The 21015-nt window shown below is 37.7% G+C and overlaps 1 protein-coding gene across 11 annotated transcripts in view; it reads left to right on the forward strand.

Moving 5' to 3' along the window:
* Positions 1-7442: 7442 nt before the first annotated feature.
* The window catches only part of tncb (tenascin Cb), a 330609-nt gene continuing 317036 nt past the window's right edge, over positions 7443-21015 (forward strand). For 2 of the 11 annotated variants that reach the window (XM_043719944.1, XM_043719943.1), the window contains exon 1: positions 7453-7609. The gene's annotated coding sequence lies outside the window, so the exon portion shown is untranslated. Of the gene's footprint in view, positions 7610-21015 lie in introns of all 11 variants that reach the window. The other 9 variants (XM_043719946.1, XM_043719945.1, XM_043719947.1 and 6 more) reach the window with 6 other exon arrangements.

A 21015-nucleotide genomic window follows, 5' to 3' on the forward strand; every position in this document is an offset into this window, starting at 1 on the left:
TCCACTTCTGAAGTCAGTGTAAGCTTTTATTTTATATTTTCTAATCAGCCAGCTCAGATATTATTGCACATCTCTGGAGCAAGTGGAACTTGCACCCAGGCTTCCTGACTCGGTGGTAGGCACATTCCCACTGCACCCCAAAAGTCCTTAATTAAACATTGTGTTGATTGTAGTGCAACCTTTTACACCCACTAAGAAGTCTAACAACTGCTCTTAGCAGTTTGAAGAGTTGCTGAATTACTAAGGAGACAAAGTCTGTTGATTCCTGTTTTTGAGGGGCAATTTTTCAGCACTGTTTACAATTACTTTACAATACAGGACAGGAACAGGCCCTCGGCCCAGAAGGTCTGCATCACTTCCTACTCTTTTTTTAGACCCGCTACTTATTGTCCATACAAGGTTTCTATCCCTCTGTTCGCCTCCCATTCATGTGTCTATAAAGATTCACCTTAAATGTTGCTAACGTGCCCGCTTCCACCACTTCCACTGGCAGTATGTTCCAAGCACCAACCATCTTCTATGTGAGAGATATTCCCTGTGTTTTTCCCCTAAACATTCCCCCCTCATTTTGAACCTGTGTTTCTTATAGTTGACCTTTCCACCTTGGGCAAAAGCCTCTGAGTATTCATCCTATCTACACCTCTCATAATTTTATAGGCATCTATCAGGTTGTCTCTCAGTGTTACTTTTCTAGTGAAAACAATCTGAATTTATCCAACCTCTGCTCATAACTAAAGGCCTACAGACCAGACGACATCCTGGTAAACCTTCTCTGTACCCTGTCCAAAGCGTCCATGTCCTTCTAGTAGTGCGGTGCCAGACCTGCACACAATATTCCAAATGTGGTCTCACTAAAGTTTTATACAGCTTTAACATAACTTGCCAACTTTCATATTCCATGCCCTGGTTGATGAAGACAAGTATGCTGTCTGCCTTCTTGACCAGCTTATTCACCTGTGTTGAGGAGCTAATATGTAGGATGAATAAAGGGAAACCAATAGATGTAATACATTTGGAATTCCACAAGGTGCTCAATAAGGTGTCACACATAAGGTTATGCAATCGGATTATGGGTCACGGTGTCAGCCGTAGTACTTTAGCATGGATAGAAGATTGGCTAATTAAGAGAAGGCAGAAAATTGAGTAAAGTGGGCATTTTCCGGATGACAACCAGTAGCGTGAAACTGGGATTAGAGCCAGTGGCACCATTACTTTCAATATACGTGAATGACTTGGATGATGCAAGTGAATATGCCACCAGCAAGTGTATGGATTAACCGAAAACAAGTAAATAGGTGAAAAGGAAGGTAGTGAGGAGAATATAGGATGCTTGCTGAGTGATTTTGTCAGGTTTAGTTGGTGGACAAAAGGTTGGCAGGTGGAATCTAATATGGGAAAATATGAGGTTAGACACTAAGGCTTCAAGAATAGGAAAGTTGAATGTTATTTAAATGGAAAAACATTTCAGAACGCTGCAATTAGGAGAAATTTGAGCATCTTCATGCATGCATCATAAATAGCTAGTCTCCAACTTCCAGGGGTAATAGAAAGGGCCAATAGATCATTGGCCTTTACTTCAAAGGGACTGCTGAATAGAAATAGGAAAAACATAGAACATTACAGCACAGTACAGGCCCTTTAGTCCTTGATGTTGCACCAACAAAGGTTGCGGTAAAGGTACTTATCTGACTAAGCTTGCAATAGTGTGAATAGTGTTGGGTCCCTTTTCTAAGGAACAATATATTGGCAATGGATTCTGGATTAGTGGTGCTGGAAGAGCACAGCAGTTCGGGCAGCATCCAAAGAGCAGTAAAATCGACGTTTCAGGCAAAAGCCCTTCATCCTGATGAAGGGCTTTTGCCCGAAACGTCGATTTTACTGCTCCTTGGATGCTGCCTGAACTGCTGTGCTCTTCCAGCACCACTAATCCAGAATCTGGTTTCCAGCATCTGCAGTCATTGTTTTTACCTATATTGGCAATGGAGGCAGTCCAGAGAAAGTATTCCGAGTTGATTCCAGGTTGGAGGAATTTTCTTATGAGAAAGGTTTGAATAGGTTGGACCTGTGTGCTTGGGAGTTTAGAAGAATGAGATGAGACTTTATTGAAATATGTAAAATCCTTTATGGTTTTGATAAGGTAAGTGTGGAGAGGTTCTTTCCCCTTGAAGGAGATGCATGGATCAGAGGCACAGTTTCAGAGTAGAGATTACCTATTTAAGAGAAGGATGAGAAGGAATTCCTTCTCTCAGAAGGTAATGAATCTGCGGAATCCTTTATTGCAGAGGGCTATTCTCATAAGGCTGTTAAGTAGAAAGATAAGATAGAAAGATTTTTGATCAGTAAGAGAATTAACGGTTATATGCAAGTAATGGCAGGAAAGTGGAACTGAGAATTACTAGCACAGCCATGATCTCATTGAATTGCAAAGCTGATTTGGTGGACTGAATGTCCTATATTTGCTACTATATCATATAGTCTTATGGTGAACTGATCATACTATTAAAAATAAACATATTGGCAATTCCAATAAAATTGTTGAAATAGGAGTTTGATATGTGTGTATTAAATCTTGTAAGATCATCAGCAAAGTAATGTCTCAGGTTTTATTTTCAATGAGTTAAACAGTAAATAATAAACAAAAGAAAACATAAGGTTGTATGGCAACATATCTGCAATTGTGCTGGGTGAGTTATCTCACTCAGTCATAGGCTTTGCAGCTCATTATTATGACAGTGAGATGTTGTGCGAGTTACTCAAAGAATTGCATGGCAAGCAAGCCAAATGTTCGCGCCACTGGCAGAATCCTCTGGGCTCAAAGGGTCTACTGCTATGTTTCAAGGCCAACTTGACAGCACTTCAGATGTTGCAAGCCAGGAGCTTCACCTCATCCTGTAGTGTTCACTCCTTCAGAAGAACAGATGCCTGCCATGCCTTCCTATCCATTTCACTACTGACTCAATGGGAATCCTACACCTCCTTATATGGTCATGCATGCTCATAACTGCTCCTGCACTCAGTTCAATCACATTCAAGTTGTATCTTTGTCTCACTGCAGGAATTACAGGCCCATAACTCAGGCCACAGTGCCTAGACTGGCACTGACACTTGAAGAAAGAGCCCTTGAGCTAGCTTTCTTATTTTTGCATTAGCACCAATATTAACACATTTGTACTGGGCAAGATCAACTTCTCTTCCCTCTCTCCTCTCCCTCTCCAATTCAAACCTCCTCTCACCATAACCACATGATCACACCACCCCAAAGGATAATGTGCAATCCCTCCCCCCCTTCCTTCTTCCTCTCTTCCACCTCCCTCAATGACAGTGACCCATTAATTCTACCTGACTGACTGCTGACTCCTCATGGCCCAATCCTCAGACCTGCATTGTATGAGCAACCTACCTGACTGTGGCCAAGCCCCAAGACACAAAAAGGCTGATCCTCTACACTGACTGTGGTGGTAGCCTCTAACTCAAATCCACTTTTGACTTTCATACACTATCCATGCTCTTTAAATACATGCCATTGTTTGCCAGATTAGTTGTTGGTACATGGGCCAGAGAGCCATACAATATACTACCATGATACCAATCTCCCCATAGCCTCCACTCTTTCGCAATCACTCTTCACTGTTTCTGCCTGCCAGTTAGACCCACTGATGAGAACTTGATTTTTGGACTCTAGCTCAATGGAAGCATGTTGGAAACCATAATCATATTGTAAAGTGATGTATGTTTTATCAATTATGTCTTATAATGCTGTACTATTTGGCTTTCTCATATGGCATCACTTTTTAAGTAAGAAGTCATTTCATCAACTGAAGAGTGTCAATATTATCAAATGTTGCGAAATAAAATACAGTATTATTTGTGTATTAGTATGCTAATGATTCTTCAGAAAATACTGCAGCATTGTTAGGAACAAGTAAACACCTATTTTGTCTTTACCCTCCTTTCCGTGGAGGATAGCATGTGAAAATGGCAGCTTCCTAATCCTTCCTACACCTTCCTACACCTCATGTGTGTTCCTGGACACACTAGGGCAGCACAGTGGTTAGCACTGCTGCCTCACAGCACCAGAGACATGGGTTCAATTCTCGCCTCAGACAACTCTCTGTTTCCACACTGTAGAGAATCTAATCTAATCTAAAGTCCTTAAATGAGGAGGGAGTGCACAAGTTAAGTATTGCCACCTTCATAAAATATATAAATTCAGAAGACAAAGGTGAGGTCTGTGATATTTATAGGCTGTTCATAGATTTGCTACTTTGTCAGTTCATCCCAGTACACACTATTAATTAAGTTATTCTGTTGTGTCTAATTTTGAAATGTAACAGTGAGATCCTCGACATACAATTTATGACAAAACAAATGACTTGAGGCCCATCACTGCAGAGATTTACACAAGACTCTTAGCTACTATTGAAAATAACAATTGCATATTTAATAAAATACATTGCATTCACCTTGTTTTATAATTATTTTCCCATTAATTGTAAAAGATCACCTCACATAGATAGAAGGTCATGTTGCAAATCTATTTGAGTTATTAGAGTTGATTATCCATGGTAACATTTTGATTTTATTGACTTACAATTATAGCAGCTCATTCAGATCCAGGTTTGAATATGGTTATAGATACTTGATATGATTTCTCATTGTCACTGAGATGCAGTGAAAATTATTGTTTTGCATGCTAATAGACAAATCATACCTCACAAAAGCACATCAGGGCAATACAGCAGAATGCAGAATATTGTGTTACAATTGTATTTTCAATTGAGAAGGTGTAGAGAAAGATCAATATACGAGAGGTCGATTTATAAGTCTAATAGAACATAGAACATAGAACATGACAATGCAGTACAGGCCCATTGGACCTCAATGTTGCACCGAACTGTGGAACCAGTTTGAAGCCTATCTAACCTACACTATTCAATTTCATCCATATGTTTATCTAATTACCATTTAAATGCCCTTAAAATTGGTGAGTCTACTACTGTTGCAGGTAGGACATTCCATGCCCCTACTATGCTGTGTGCAAAGAAAATACCTCTAACATCCATCCTATATTTATCACCCCTTACTTTAAAGATAAGTCTCCTCGTACTAGCTATCATTGTCCAAGGAAAAAGGCTCTCACTGTTCACTCTATCTAACCCTCTAATTATCTTATGTGTCTCAATTAAGTTACCTCTCAACCTTCTTCTCTCTAATCAAAACAGCTTCAAGTTCCTCAGCCTTTGCTCATCACACCTTCCGTCCATATCAGGCAACATCCTAGTAAATCTCCTCTGAATCCTTTCCAAAGCTTTCACATCCTTCCTACAATGTGGTGACCAGGACTATACACAATACTCCAAGTGAGGCCGCACCAGATTTTTGGAGACAGTGAGGTCTGCAGATGCTGGAGATCAGAGTTGAGAGTGTGTTGCTGGAAAAGCACAGCAGGTCAGGCAGCATCCAAAGAGCATGCTGCCTGACCTGCTGTGCTTTTCCAGCAACACACTCAAACCAGGGTTTTGCACAGCTGCAACATAACAGCGGGGAAGAAGCTGTTCTTAATTCTGTTACAATATGTTTTCAAACTTTTATATCTTCTGCCTGATGGAAGAGAATGAAAGAGAGTAAACTGACATTCGAAAATGGAATAATGGATTGTGTTGCCACGAGTAGTGATTAAAGTAGGGATTATGACATGTGTTAAAGGAATCCAGGCATGTCAAGATTTATAGAGGCACAGTAGGACAGTGAAGTTTGTTTTGGATTGCTTTCACAAAGAGTTGGTTTGAACATTAAGGACTGATATGAAGGGATAAACCCCTACATTAGTATGGAGAGAGAATTAGATTGTTATCTGTTACCTGAAAACTATACTACACAATATTACTCTGAATTCATACTCCTTTGTTTGTTATTGTAACAGACATTTGTCAGTAAAAATAAATTCGTTATTAACCCTGCATTCAAAACATTGACAGAGCAATTTAATACAAAAACATTCATAACGACATTGGATAGAATAATTTCCAAATTTAGTTTAATTATGTTTGAGTTTATAAAAGTTGATGAGTAGTCCAGGTTTTGTAGTAACTTTTAAGCTTTAATTGATTGCCTCTATTGAAACTAAATTTCCCATTGATAACAACTGGTACCAAATTGCATTGTGGAAAAACTGCATTTGAACCGTGGTCTGGTTTGATGAATATATTCATCAATTTGTGCAACAGCCCTGCATCTTCTAGCTCATTATATGCTTTAATGATAATTACAAAAACAAACAAGCCCGTTGTAGAGTTGAGGGGTACTGCTGCAAGGTTACAATGAAGCACACGAGAAACAGTTTCTTTTCAAAAAGGTAAGAAGGCAATGGTATGACCTCATTCTGCTAATTAGATTAATAAGTAATACCATGACCTTTACAACGTTGCCATGGGATCCTAGCATCTAAGTTCTAACTACATTTGTATGACGTTCCTTTTGTTACCAGCCTGAGGTTGTATGTAATCCATTAATTTTAACTCGCTTAGCATCTCTGTTAAAATAGCGGGGGAGAGGAATTTCAGGCACTCAATATTTATATACTATTAACCCACACTGTGATTTTAGGACCTATGTCCTTAGCCAAGCAGGAAGAATTTATGGTCATGGAGCTGTAACCTAGTTTGAAGGATTGCTGTGAGGAGATCAGAAGCATAGAAGAAAGGAAAGAGTTTGAGGAATTCACCAATTTTTCTCTGACCTCTGTATATTGGTATCACATCTTCTGATAAGGGCAATAAAAAGGTATTACATAATTTTTGATGCTCAAGTGTAGCAAAAACGTCAGACTTTATGAAATGACAACAATAAATTAGTTTCAACAGTAAATTTACAGACAAAGAATTATTTAGTTAAACCTGTATCTTTTATGTTAATAATCAGTTTATGGAGTGTACCAACCACTTACAATTGTTAATAATGGTGGAATTTAATTTGAGCTTTAGTTATTTTATGGTTACACAAAGAAGTGGAGCTCAGTGTTGTTTTACTGATCTTGAAATTATTTAATGAAATATTTAACTAAATCTCCTATGCTCTATGTAGTATAATTTTTTTATTTCTGTAAGAGGCGATGAGCATTATTATAACACAGAAATCCAATGTTTCTTTTACTTTTTCTTCTGCGAGAACACTAAAAGGGAAAAATGTTTTTCTGTTATTTAAAACACTTTCTCGCCATGAATCTCCGCCTCACTCTTATTCCTCTATTGTGAATTAAACACCTTTTTTGAGTTGCTACTGGCTTCAACACTCCTACAATCTAGTGTATATATGTTCAACCAATAACTGGTCGCAGCTCTCCACTTGCAGAGGCAGCCCTTCTCTCCCTTGGTACCCTTAAATGTTTCAGCTGGAAATCCTTGATTTGTGGCAGGGTCTCTATTTTGGGAGTGCAAGGGGCTACAAGCACAAATGCAGCTGAAGACCTGTGGTATTTAAACAGGAGCAGAGAGCAAAGCCTTCTCAATCTTCCAATCTCGTCAGAAACAACAGGAGCTATTGCCCAGCCGCCCTGGGAAATGCGTCTACGTTCAACTGGGTCACCGTTGTTACTTCAGAACCATTGAAGGTAAATGCCTACTTTAAAAAAAAATCCATTTGCAACAGGCATTTTTTGATATCCTGCTACTGATGTTTGTTTATATAGTTGTGCCTTTATCTTCACAGAATAATCCAGTTGTTTTCATTTCAGACCTTAAAGATGCTTGTGATTAAAGTCAGTTGTAAACTTAAAGCTTAGCTGTTTACAACCCTTTTCTGGCTTATAAATATAGCAGTGTCTGGTACTGAACACATTCTTTATCTCCCCAAAGAATATTATTTCCTTAAGTACTTTATCAAGCTTTAACTCCAAGTGCATTTATCTCACACTGTTGTCCTAATCTTGGCAAAATGCTAGAGAACAGGTATTAAGGAAAGCCAGCAGTCCCTCAATCCAGACAGAAGTGACGGCGCACATTTGATTGTATTTCCATGTGCTATCTTTAGTTCTTTGAAAGCCACGTACAGACCTACTGAGAGTTAGTATCCACTCCTAATTAAATGCAGGGACTCGTAAATACACATCTGTACCAAAAATTGTCTGCAGTCAGAGAGATAGACACAGAACAAAACACAAATCACAATTTTCTTGATCTACTTTAACAGAGCATGCTTCCTAACAAAATAGTCCTATGTTCAGGATATTGCTGCAGTTTATTAATGTATTCTGAACAAAACAGTTGGTTTAGGACCTGTTAGATTTTTCCGTACACTTGGTGAGAAAATTCAATGAAATAGTTTAGAGGATGGTGAGTTCATAAGTTATTCATGCAAAGTTGCCATTCAGTCCATTGTGCTGGACTGAACCCTTGTATACCTGTCTATTTTGTCCAAATCTCCCCTGGTTTGCTCAAACCCCTACAGTATTTTGTTTTTCGCTTTCAGGTATATATCAAAATTTTCTTTTGAAGGTAGCTATTGACTCTGCTTTCAACCATGTTGATAGTGCATTGCAGATTATTAAAGTTAAGCCCATTTTTTGGGACAGAAGAATATTGTTAATAAAATCATGAGCAGTGTTTACATGCAAGTCTGAACCGAATGAGTAACATTATGGGCTCCATTAATTTCTACCCTGGCAGTCTATGATTTTATCTGTCACAAATAAGTCAGGCTAGAATTTCTTTGCAAATACTGGCTAAACAAAGTAAAACTGAGTTTTAAAGCAGGAGAAATTGAATATGCAGATGATGAGAGAGCCTTAGCAAGAAAAGAAACAAGAACAAATACTCTCCATGTGCTGCTCTAAGATTATAATTTTAAATTTACAAGGTTGCACTTTTGGAAAAAGCATGATATAATACTGTAACAATAATATTGGACATTCTCAACCTCATTCACCTTGTGTTTGCACAATGTGTTCAATGCTTTGGTGCACCTGTGCCCTTATGTGATCTGTATCTCATGTCCTTCTTGCCATCATTCTGAACACATCAGAAAAGGTACTTACAAAAACCTCCTTTCATCAGTGAGTTGCTAGGATCTGGAATGCACTGCCTGAGAGTGTGGTAGAGGCAGATTTAATTGTGTCTTTTAGAAGAGAATCAGATAAATATCTGAAGAGAAAAGAATTACAGGACTATATGGAAAAAAAGCAAGGCGGGCACCTAGCTGAAGTGTTTTTAACAGAGAATCAGCAAGGATAACCCAGGCTGAATAACCTTTTCCTGCTCTATAACCAATATATGATTCAATGCTTTGATTCTCTGTTTCTTAACCAATTATTTAAAACAATTTGAATACATTTTGTTGGTAATGAAATTTTTGGATGGTGTATATAATAATTAATGGAAAGCACTGTAAAATCTTAAAGGAAGCAAAATACGTACATGGTGGAGGGCAGAGGTAAGTTCCCGCATGCATATCAAACGCAAGAGGCAGCAATTACTCACCTAATGCTTCCATCAGCATGATGCAAGAGCATATTATGAGTGCAATATCTTATTAAAAATACCTGTATGCCAAGGCAGTGAAATAAATTGGTCACACTCGCATATAAGTTGAGTCATATAAAGCAATGGCTATTGTATGGTTCAATAAGGAAGCTAATACACAGATGATTGAAATAACTCCCTTGTCAAAACATATTTCTGTATGTTTGAAAGATTTATGACCTACCTAGTTTGATTCAAGTGGAAATTGCAAAATCTCCATATGTGTCCTAAGCAGCCAAATTGAAAACCCAGCCAAACAGTTCTGCTACAATCTTTCTCAATAAATAAAGGGACACAATAAAAAAGTGAAGGCCCATGCCATCGTTACACTTGAAAAGATGCCAAGTGCTTTTCCATGCATTCGGTCCAATATGCAGAATAGAAGCACGTCATTGAGGATATCTGATAGAAACATCGAAGTTTTAATAATTGGGCAAAGAAGCCATGTGATTAACAAAGATGTAGTCAGCCATTATTGCCTTAAGGTAGCATTCTGAAAATGTTAACATCTTGAAATATGAGTGCCACTTTGATAAATCAGTTCGAGATAAAGAAAAAATGAACCAAAGATTATGTTAGTGAACATTATCCCCACCTTTTATCATCCCCATTGCAAGGAGAAAAAAGTTGTTTAATTTGGATTGGTCCACAAATTAAAATAAGGCTCGTATTTTGAGAGCTACCTCAATGATGGGAACAGCTTTCAGCAAATTCAGCAGATGGAACTTGAATCTCCTCTTTGGAACTAGCTACAATTTAATCAGGCCCATATTATAGAGATTGTTAATTCCATTTAAATATCAATCTCAACTTGAACTCCAAGCTGTAACTATGAGCAAAATCAGAGATCTTGCAGTAGGGCAGCCTGTTCTCATTTTAAGTTATTAGGAAATTAGGGGAAAATTAAGGAAAGTATGCATTCACTATCAATCAAAACTGTTTCATTGTCTGTTTTACACCCTGCCCAATTTTACTCATCATTGAAGTCAATAGAGGGTAAAATTAATAAAGTATGTGTTTGACCCAAACAGCAGGAGGGTTAACTAAGCATTGTGAGGTTCATTTTATGAGATGTTTTAACTTCTAATTTAATTCTATTCTGCCAGCACCTGGTTCCATTAGTTTCAAGGCACATTTCACTACTAGGGTTCCAAGATCAGTAGAGTCAGGAGACTTATCAAATGTCTGTGTTCAAATAATGGGTTGGATGACTCAAAGGATGCCTGGAATTGTTCAACAGTCAGATAGTGACCATGTAACGCAAAAGGTCATTCTAATGAAGAAATAAACCCTACTGTGCAGCATAGGGTTAATTAATTTACACTTCTTTATATCTATAATCATTTTGCTTTCATCCTGTTTTGACTCTTTAAGAATTGGTAATTATTAGATGATTTAAAAATAAAATTGGTTATGCATTTGAAATTATGACAAATTATTAATTTTCTTTAAGACAATATAAAACATAAAAGTTGAATTCCTTACACTTCCATTTCAATGCCATTTTCCTGCATATGTCCTTAACCCATGATATCTTTAATATGTATACACTTCTGGTGCTGAATGTACTCAATGACTCATGTGTGATGGTAGGAACATCAGAATAGAGGAATAGGAGTAGGCCATTCAGCCCTTCGAGCCTGTTCTGCCATTCAATGAGATCATGGTTGATCTGTTACCTAACTTATATATCTGCCTTTAACTCATATTCCTTAATACCATTGCTTAATAAAAATCCATCTATCTCAGATTTAAAGTTAACAACTGATCCAGCATCCACTGCTGTTTGCGGAAAAGAGTTCCATATAACTACCACACCCTGATACAAACCATAATATTATTCATATTGCTTACTTTGCTATTTTTGCAGAAGTGTTGTCTGGATCATTTTACAAATCTCCTATTGTCACATACATATAAGCATAGGAAATGGATGTAGAAGTACACCACGGCTTCCAACAACCAACTAGATTATGACTGATCTTCCATTTCAATGTCATTTTCCTGCATATTCCTTAACCCATGATATCTTTAATATGTATACACTTCTGATGCTGAATGTACTCAACGACTCAGCCTCCATACTTCTCTGGGGTAGTACCTTCTAACGATTCATCACCCTCCACAATATATCCAGCAATTGTTTTGATGACATTAATTATGAATTTGAAAGTTCAGGAATCTGTTTGATTAATTCCTTTTGACAGAGTGGGTCTCAAAAAGGTTGTCATAATCCACACCAGCCATATCTCCATAAGCAACATACCTATCACTGTGTCAAGAAAATTTATTTACACTGACAATATTATCTTGACAACTCAGGCAAAATCTTGCAAGGTTATGGAAGCCTTGATGAACTGTTGACCTGTCAAAAATGGCTGACTAGTTGAGATTGCAAACAAAAACAGCCAAGTCCATTGTCTTTGAATTCCACCTTGAACATCACAAGGTTTGCAGCACTCCAAATGTTAAATTCTATGGACATAAAGTGCAGGCTTATTGAAGTTAAAAATCACACAACACCAGGTTATAGTCCAACAGGTTGAATTGGAAGCACTAGCTTTCAGAGTGTTGCTCCTTCATCAGGTCCTGGAAGCTAGTGCTTCCAATTAAACCTGTTGGACTATCACCTGGTGTTGTGTGATTTTTAATTTTGTACACCGCAAGCCAACACCAGCATCTCCAAATCATGTTCAAATGACATACTGTTTTTATATTTTGTCTGCAAAGCAGACAAGTTCACACTTTTTCATCTGTATATAGAATGAACTGCCAGAGGAAGTGGTAGATACATGTACAGTTGCAACATTTTAAATAAATTTGGACAGGTACATGAATAGGAAAGGTTGAGAGGGATATGGACCAAATGCAGGCAAGTGGACTGGTTGGACTGAAAGGTCTGTTTCCATGCTGTATGACTTTAGGTCCTGTATGTTCTCTAAGGAGCAACCACCATACACCACTGATGAAACCTAAAGGAAACTTGAACAACTAAACATATTGTCTCCCAAACAACATCTCATCAACCAGGCTTCAATCTCCCTTGGGTTATGTGGACAACCTTCAATGAGATCCAAATTGGAAAGGGTTGGTGCAGCCACCTGATGTACAAGTGATACCTCCACCCTTTGCCTGGCTATGAATGAAGAAAACCTGACCAAATTATGGAACATACAATGGTACTTTGTCTGGGAGTCAAGTTTGAAGGTGACTTGCTGGCATTGCACTTCTCCCTAGGAAGGCATTGCAATGATTAGGGAACTCACCATTAAAATTGAGATAAAGTGAGGACTGCAGATGCTGGAGACCAGAGTTGAAAGGTGTGGTGCTGGAAAAGCGCAGCAGGCCAGGCAGCATCCGAGGAGCAGAAGAATCGACGTTTCGGGCATAAGCCCTTCTTCATTCCTGAAGAAGGGCTTATGCCCGAAACGTCGATTCTCCTGCTCCTCAGATGCTGCCTGGCCTGTTGCGCTTTTCCAGCACCACACCTTTCAACTCTGGTCTCCAGCATCTGCAGTTCTCACTTTCTCCTAGTTGATCTTAACCTACTGCGAATCCTGTTGCAAGGATGCCTACTTTGAAGAAGCTCTCCTCCTCCCTCTACAAGGATCTCAGTGAGTCCCTCTCTCACTGCACCCCCCCAGGTCATCTCCTCTGCCCTGAAGCTCTTCAGCCTCATTCCTGAAGAAGGGCTTCTGCCCGAAACGTCGATTTTCCTGCTCCTTGGTTGCTGCCTGGCCTGCTGCGCTTTTCCAGCACCACACTTTTCAACATTAAAACTGAGATGACAGCTTCTGCTCCTAGAGCCGTATCAATGAAGATCCCTCCTGCTATCTCCTTAAATTCAACATTTGCCTATTACATTTTCATGAAGCCTGTTCTATTGACTGCATTGAAACTGAGTGTCAGGATATACCCCGGTACAGGGAGTGGAAGGGAGGGGGGTGGGGGGGCCAATCAAATGATGAATTTCTCAGTGCATATCCTTACAAACATCAAATGGGTCTCAAGTCAGTATTATTAATTCTCACATACAGCTCAAATTGCTTCTTCTAAATGAGTTAACTCCACATAAATTGGCTAAGCAAAGCTTATAAACATATTCAATAGCAAGTCTAAATCCTGTACAAAGCAATTTCTAAGCTGCAGCAACCTCATCCATCTTCTCAGAGACCAAAATAAATCTATTTGCTGGAGAGAATGATAGATAAATCAGACCTTGCAGTTGCTTGGATAAATAATACACTGTAAATTTATTAAAATGCATGTACTGTTTAGTAAAGTGTCATTAAAGAGGCATTCTGGCTGTATTAAGATTTTACTATGTTCTATATTAAAAACTAATATCAGGTGAAGAAATCTGATCAGATCATAATTTTGTTTTGAATACTACCCTCAGCTTTTATCTCCTTCACTGCCAGTGCACAAATATGATTTAATTTGAAATATTTATCCACGTACTCAGACATCACCTTTCTTTACTGATCACACACCGTTGCTGAGAAACATGTGGTGCTTGATGTGAGGACCTGTAAATCCTTCACAATGATGCTAAGCCTGGACTTGCTTTTAAACAGAAGAGTTGTGCAGTGATACTGATGTTACCATTCTCTTGAATTACATGAAGTAACTGTCAGTTGTTCTGCAACTTGATTGATCATTGCGAACATTGCTAAAAATCACACAACACCAGGTTATAATCCAACAGGTTTATTTGTAGCTACCTGAAAGCTTGCACTTCCAAATAAACCTGTTGGACTATAATCTGGTGTTGTGTGATTTTTAACTTTGATCAACCCAGTCTAACACCAGTACCTCCACATCATTGTGAACATTGATAATAAACATATCTGTATATTCAAATGGGAAATGTGATACTCATGATTTCAAATTACAATACATCATCTCAACAGTGAGGCTTCCCTTCTGACCCTCTCACAGGTTTCTTTCTCCTAACAGGTATTCAGCCATACTATCTTCACCTGTCCCTAAATTTCTAAAATGAGGAAAGAAAATGATTATGATAAGTTCTTGCGTGTTTGACGAAAGATTTGCTCATGCATTCCTAAAATCATAGAGTTCAGAAAGCTCATTTGGTATTGGCTAAAAATGTTACTAATTAGTCCCACTCTCCAGGTTGTTTCCCCCTCAACCCCGATCTATTCTTTTTCCTTTTCAAATATATATCCAATTTCTTTCTGAATGTCCTACAGAATTTACCTCCAACACCCTTGATTTAGGTAGCCACAGGCAGCATTTCTGTTTAAAATGAAGCTCATTTTATTTTGATTATTCTTCAAATGCAGTGAAATTCAAGGCGTGATTTGATCTTGTATGTAAAACTGATCTTTTGTTTGCCAGCATTGAACATATGTTCACACTAATAACTCAGAATGCATTGCAAAACTATTATCAGTAAATATTACATTCTTACACTTTCAGCTTTATTTTCACACTTCAAACTGCACACCATTGGAAACCTGATGGAAACATCTACTTCACTTTTTCTAAGCCTTTTCTCTAAATATTCAACATGGTCAATACACAACAATATGAATACACACAGGAATTATTGTTTTCGCTCAGTAGAAATGAATTACACCCTTCTCTAAGAAGCAGGAGCAGTAAAACAGCCTAATTCATACAGATTGTCAAAGAAAACCCAGTTTACATTTTCTGATGTGAGGATTGGATGGTGTGAAAGAATTCTTTTACCATGGAACTGAGGATAATAAACTTATTGGAGGATTTGAGTTCAATTCCCCAGGAGTACAAGTGTTTGTCAATAGTAATATTTAACTAAAATAATGCACTCTACTATACATTAGGACTCAACTTGCTTATCTCCAAATCTGCTAAACAGTATAAGTGTAAAATGGTCTTATTTGAAATATGACGTCTTAAAATGCAGAAGTTGAAACATTAATTTTTTTCTTAGAAAATTAAGCTCAGTGTTCTGATTAAATAAAGGTGATTTGGGGAAAATAGGCAATATTTTTATTTGTCTCTTTATATTGATTAATATTTCAGTTCTTGCCGTCCCTTGTGGGTTTATTTTCTGGAGCTAGTGACAGAGCTGATAAGGTCGATGTAGTTCCCCAAAGAATCAAAGCTGGCAGTACAATCTATCATTTGGCCACAGCATGACTTCTATATCTGCTGGAGAGCACAAATGAGAGTAAGTCAGGGAATTCTGTAATTTCTCCAATAATGACAGAGACATATCAGTCCATATGGAAAATGACAAGGAAGTAGAGGCAAAGATGGATGACATGAGAAATAATAGAAATTCAAATTTGTGACAGACAAGTCATCATCATTTGTCAATTATTTTCAAAGATGCATGTTTCCACTACCTGTATTTTAAATCTTTGTATCCATGCTCACACCTCTAACATTCACTCATTTTCAAACAATTGCTTAGTGGTATAGAACTGTAATATTACTAAAAAGAGAGATGAAGACGTGAGACATGCTTTTTCGCTCTACATTTGTCAAGAGTTAAAAATCACACAATACCAGATTATAATCCAACAGGTTTAATTGGAAGCACTAGCTTGCGGAGCGCTGCTCCTTCATCAGGTGGTTGTGAAGCACCTGATGAAGGAGCGGCGCTCTGAAGTTCTAGTGTGCTTCCAATTCAACCTGTTGGACTATAACCTGGTGTTGTGTGACTTTTAACTTTGTGCACCCCAGTCCAACACCGGCATCTCCAAATCATGACTACTTTGTCAAGAGTGAAAGATAGGAAAATCAACTTTCTGATAAGAGAGGGCTATGGATCCTTACCGCATCCCGTTGCAGTGCCCTCATCAATCAGACTTAACATGCCTGCTTTGAAGTTAATCAGATAATGAAGAGTTAACAATGTCTGCTGTATCCTATTGCCAACCACAGTCTAATAAATCAGTATCCTCTTTACCATGTACCCTCTTCCCCATTCTGCTTAAATTGCTGTTTCCTTTCTGAAGCTTTTTTACTTGGGTTTAAAGATGTTGAAGCTATTTGCCTTCATGACGTCCTCATCAGAATTTAAACATGGGTTTCGAAAAATTTGTCCAATGCTTTTGACAGTGCAATATTGCTGGCGAGTCGCATTAACTACAACTGAAAATGTTGGAATTTGTGATGTGAATATAGTAAATAATAAATTTAAACAAAGCCATAATAAAACACATCCTAGTTACGTAGTATTCTGGGCTTTGTTAACAAGATGTGAAGTTATTTTTCATACAAGTAAATGTACTGCTTGATCAGCTGTGATGTTGATCATAAGAATATGCTTTTAGTGCAGTTAGGAAGTTAAATGGAAATATTTTTGATTATTTGTTGAAGGAGAGGGTTTTCTAAATGCTTATTATGTCATGAATTTTACTTTAAGACACTTGGTAATATAAGTAATAACATATGTTGAATATGTTTAATATGGAATATTGTTGGTTAATGTTTTGGTGGCATGTAATTTCAAAGACAACTCACATTACAGTGAAAGGATTTACATAACATCAAAAGTAATGAAGCATAGATTTAAACATTAAATTGAAGACAAAACAAAATATGACTGAGCTATCATAATCATTTAATAAACAGATTATGAATTTAGCAGAAATGGTGTTTCATCAGATAATTCAGCACTATAATTGTGAACAGCTACTTGAATGATCTCACAGCTTTGGAAATATGTATTATATTCAAATTAAATTATTGAAGGAAACTACATATACATGTGTATGGAGACATATTCTTCAGTCTACTCTTAAGAGATGTAACATAGCTGTTTAAGGGGGACTTTATGCAGGATTTTCAGAAGCTGAGCATGTGGGACTGGAGATTATGGAATTCATATTTCCTGCCACCAGTGTTATCATGGCATGGGCCAAGCTCTGAGCCCTTTCTGTTCTGAAAAGATCAGATGAGTGATAAAGTAAGGGGTAGCATATAGGGTTAATAAAAGGATCTGTTCAGGCCACTGAGAAGAAAGCTGATTAGGTCCACACATTGAGTCGAAACCACAGCCAAGCAATGAAGATAGCCAAACTAGGATGGTGTAGGAACCAGCATTCACCAACCATCCTAAAACCTGCCAAAACCAAACATAAGCAGCTAGATCTTTGACCACTAGCCAGCCAGTGATGAAAATGTCCCTCCGCTGAGGTGATTTTGCAGCTCTTGCATTTTTAATGTTCTAAATCTTTAAATCCATCTTGAGGCATGTTTTCTTTATATCTCCTCTCTACAGTTCTTTGAGAGAAGATTCATTCGGGTGAATCCTCGGATATGATAGAGTTGTCTTATGAGGAATAGTTGGACAAAGTTGGGCCTGTATTCACTAAAACTTTGTTAATCTTATGGAAGTTCATAAGATCCAGAGGGGACTGGACACGATGGATGCTGAGAGGATGTCCCTCCTCATGGGAAAGATTATGACTAGCGTACGCAATATAAAAGTGGTTGATGATTTGTGAAATATTCTTCTGCAGGTAGCAGTGGAGGTGGGATATTGAATTTTTTTGTCAATTTTTGACTGATAAGGGAGCCTAAGGATAGTGAAGAAAGTAGGGGTCACAATCATATCAGTCATGATCTTATTAAATGATGAAGCAGGTAAGAGGTGCGGAATGGCATATTATGCGCTGAATTCATATGCCCTTTTGTCCTATTTAGCTTGGCAGCGCCCATCTCGAATGTTGGAGCTGCCAATCTGTATACTGGAGGTCTTCCTATTGGTGTTCCAGCCTTGAAAGCTCACTCTTGGTCAAGTGCACACCTTGACAATTATTTGGAAGCCCATCAAATAAAAGCATGGCAAATATCAAGGGCCAGGATCTGAACCCAGAAATTCATCTGACTCTGGGTTCTGCACCTAGAGCTAAGGTTCAGCGACTTGTGTTTCTATTTGTGGTGTTTTGCATTTTATATTCATTCAAAGTTATTAATTACTTTAAGTTTAACCATTTCCGAAATAAATGTTATTCTCACTAGCTCACTTGTTTGGTATATTTTCCCATTTATCATAAGAGGTAAGATTGCACTGATATGCCAGAGTTGCTGAGCAATCATCATTAGCTAATCAATCTTGACGTTAAAAAAAATTAAATTGTCAGCAGTATAAGATACCACACAATACTTACTTTAAAACTTCTGAATGTCTGAAATAGTTTGCAGAATAATTACTTTTATTGTATGCCTGTTTTATCAGATGTGATTTGAGCTTCTGTTAATTTTATTATCGTCACTTTCAACAGCATTTGATTTTTAACTGAAGGAGAAACAAAACACTCTGTGTGTGGTCTTCAGCACAACACCATCAATTAATCAGAATGGGCTGCCTATTTGGCGCTTTTGTCACAGGGGAATATTTCATTCTGCAGTGCTGGCTAAAAGCTAATGAATACACAATATATTACCTAATTCCTTCCACACATGTATTATTAACAACCCAAAAATCTTATTCATATTAATTTCTATTTATAGTGCTTTTAAGATAGTAAAACATTCAAAGCACTGCACAGGGACACTATCAGACATAAATCTGACACTAAACAACAACACAATATTACGATGGACCAAACACATGCTGGAAGATGTCAGTTTTAAAAAGTGACTTCAGGAAAACAGAGGTGGAAAACTTGAGGAAAGCAAGAAGCACTCATACCACCCCTTCATCCCCAAACCTCTACAATTCCAGAGTGGTGGAGTTATCAAAATATGGAGAGGGAGTGGTGGTGTCAGAAGATTGTAATAGTGAACTAGAATGGTGAACTCTAAAGCTTGTAGAACCTGAAATAACACATGATACGGATGAGGCCATGGAGGGTTTGGACTCAGGGATGAGAACTTGAAAGTTCTCAATTTTGAAGTAACAGAAATATCAAAAATTATTTTAAATATAGCTCAACCTAAGGGCATTTCAATCTAAGGACATTTAATTTGGAAATGGTGGACTTTTTTTGCTTTGATAGTAATTTTAGTCCTCCTTTTGGATGTAACTTAATACAAACTAACACATTTACTTTAGCATATATAAACATCATTTGTTTTGTCATCTGCCTGACTTTGCATAGCATTTGTGACCTGTTGCCACCATTCTGCACTGAAGCGAAACACACCTAGTGGGATAGTTGTAACAATCACAGTGACTGTGTCCATCCAGAGTGATAACATCCTAATCTACCATGTACAAAGAAATCAACTTAAGATCTTTCAGAGTAAGGATGGTATTTCAGCCCTTCGATGGGAGAGATTTTACCTTTCAATAGAAGGGTGGTTTTCAATTGGGTAGAAATTATCCTTCTTCTCTGAGATTTTCCTACTTTACTTGGTTGTCACCCTTTTCTAACTCATCCTGTCAGTCACTCTTCTGATCCAACTACATTTAAGTCCTTCACCATCATATTTTTCAGTCTGCTCACATCTTTTCTCATTCTTCATGGCAATCCCATTTCCATCATTTGCCTCACATTTCCTCTCTCCCTCCCTCTCTCTTCACAACGGATGGTCATATCATATCAACATCTTGGATACTTGCTTCCATGCTCCCACACACTTGACTGACCCCTGATGTGCTGGTTCTTAACTTTGTCCTTTCGGAATACTCAAAATGTATATCTTAGCATCTTCATCTCATTACTAAGCAGTATTTAGTTATCCCTCTCATATGGTGTTGCCTATGTCTTCACACTGTAAGTAAAGGCCAGTTTTACAGTTGCAATGTGAATTCTTCCTTTCACTTTCATTGTTACCATTCTATTGCATAGCATTCTACTGTACTTCTTGTAATCAGTCTAATCAGTTCTTTAGGCTTTAGCCTGAAAATGGAAATCAATATTTACCCAGACCTGCCTCAAATCCATTGCTTTCAGGTTTGACTGGAAACAGGATAGAAGGCAATCTACAGTAGAAGTGGAATGAACACTTTAAATATTGTAATAAAGCCCAGAGCAGTGAATTCAGCAAAATAAAACATTGCTAACCTCACATATAACTGCACATTGTCAATTTATGCATATCATGTTTAACAAATGTACACTGAGTGCCATGAGATTCCTGTGGGCTGGTGACTTTACCTAAATGGTGGGGTGTAAATCTCAAAGTGCTATGCTCCCAGCTAATGTTATTACTAAACTAATTGGATCCCAAGCTTAAACCTGATTTTATCAATCAGATATTGTTATTTGGTTTTAGCAAAGTGATCGCTCATTAGCGCACAATACTCCAGATTTTATTTACACGGTAAAGCAAACATTTTATTAATAGATGTTACTAACAAAAGAAATTAAGATGGAATAAACCAAGCTATCTAATTTCTAACGTAAATTCAAAAGTTTTTAAACTCATAGTAAAAGTATAATCCCATTAATCCTAAAACATACATTTATAAATTGAAAAGAAAAGCAACAGTTTTTATATAATTATACAAAACACATGCTTGGTACTGTACCAAACACCTTACATAATACACAACACCACCGCTTATACACTACTCAAACCAGAGTCACTG

This window comes from Chiloscyllium plagiosum, chromosome 30, assembly GCF_004010195.1.
Source record: "Chiloscyllium plagiosum isolate BGI_BamShark_2017 chromosome 30, ASM401019v2, whole genome shotgun sequence".
Taxonomy (NCBI): Eukaryota; Metazoa; Chordata; class Chondrichthyes; order Orectolobiformes; family Hemiscylliidae; genus Chiloscyllium; species Chiloscyllium plagiosum.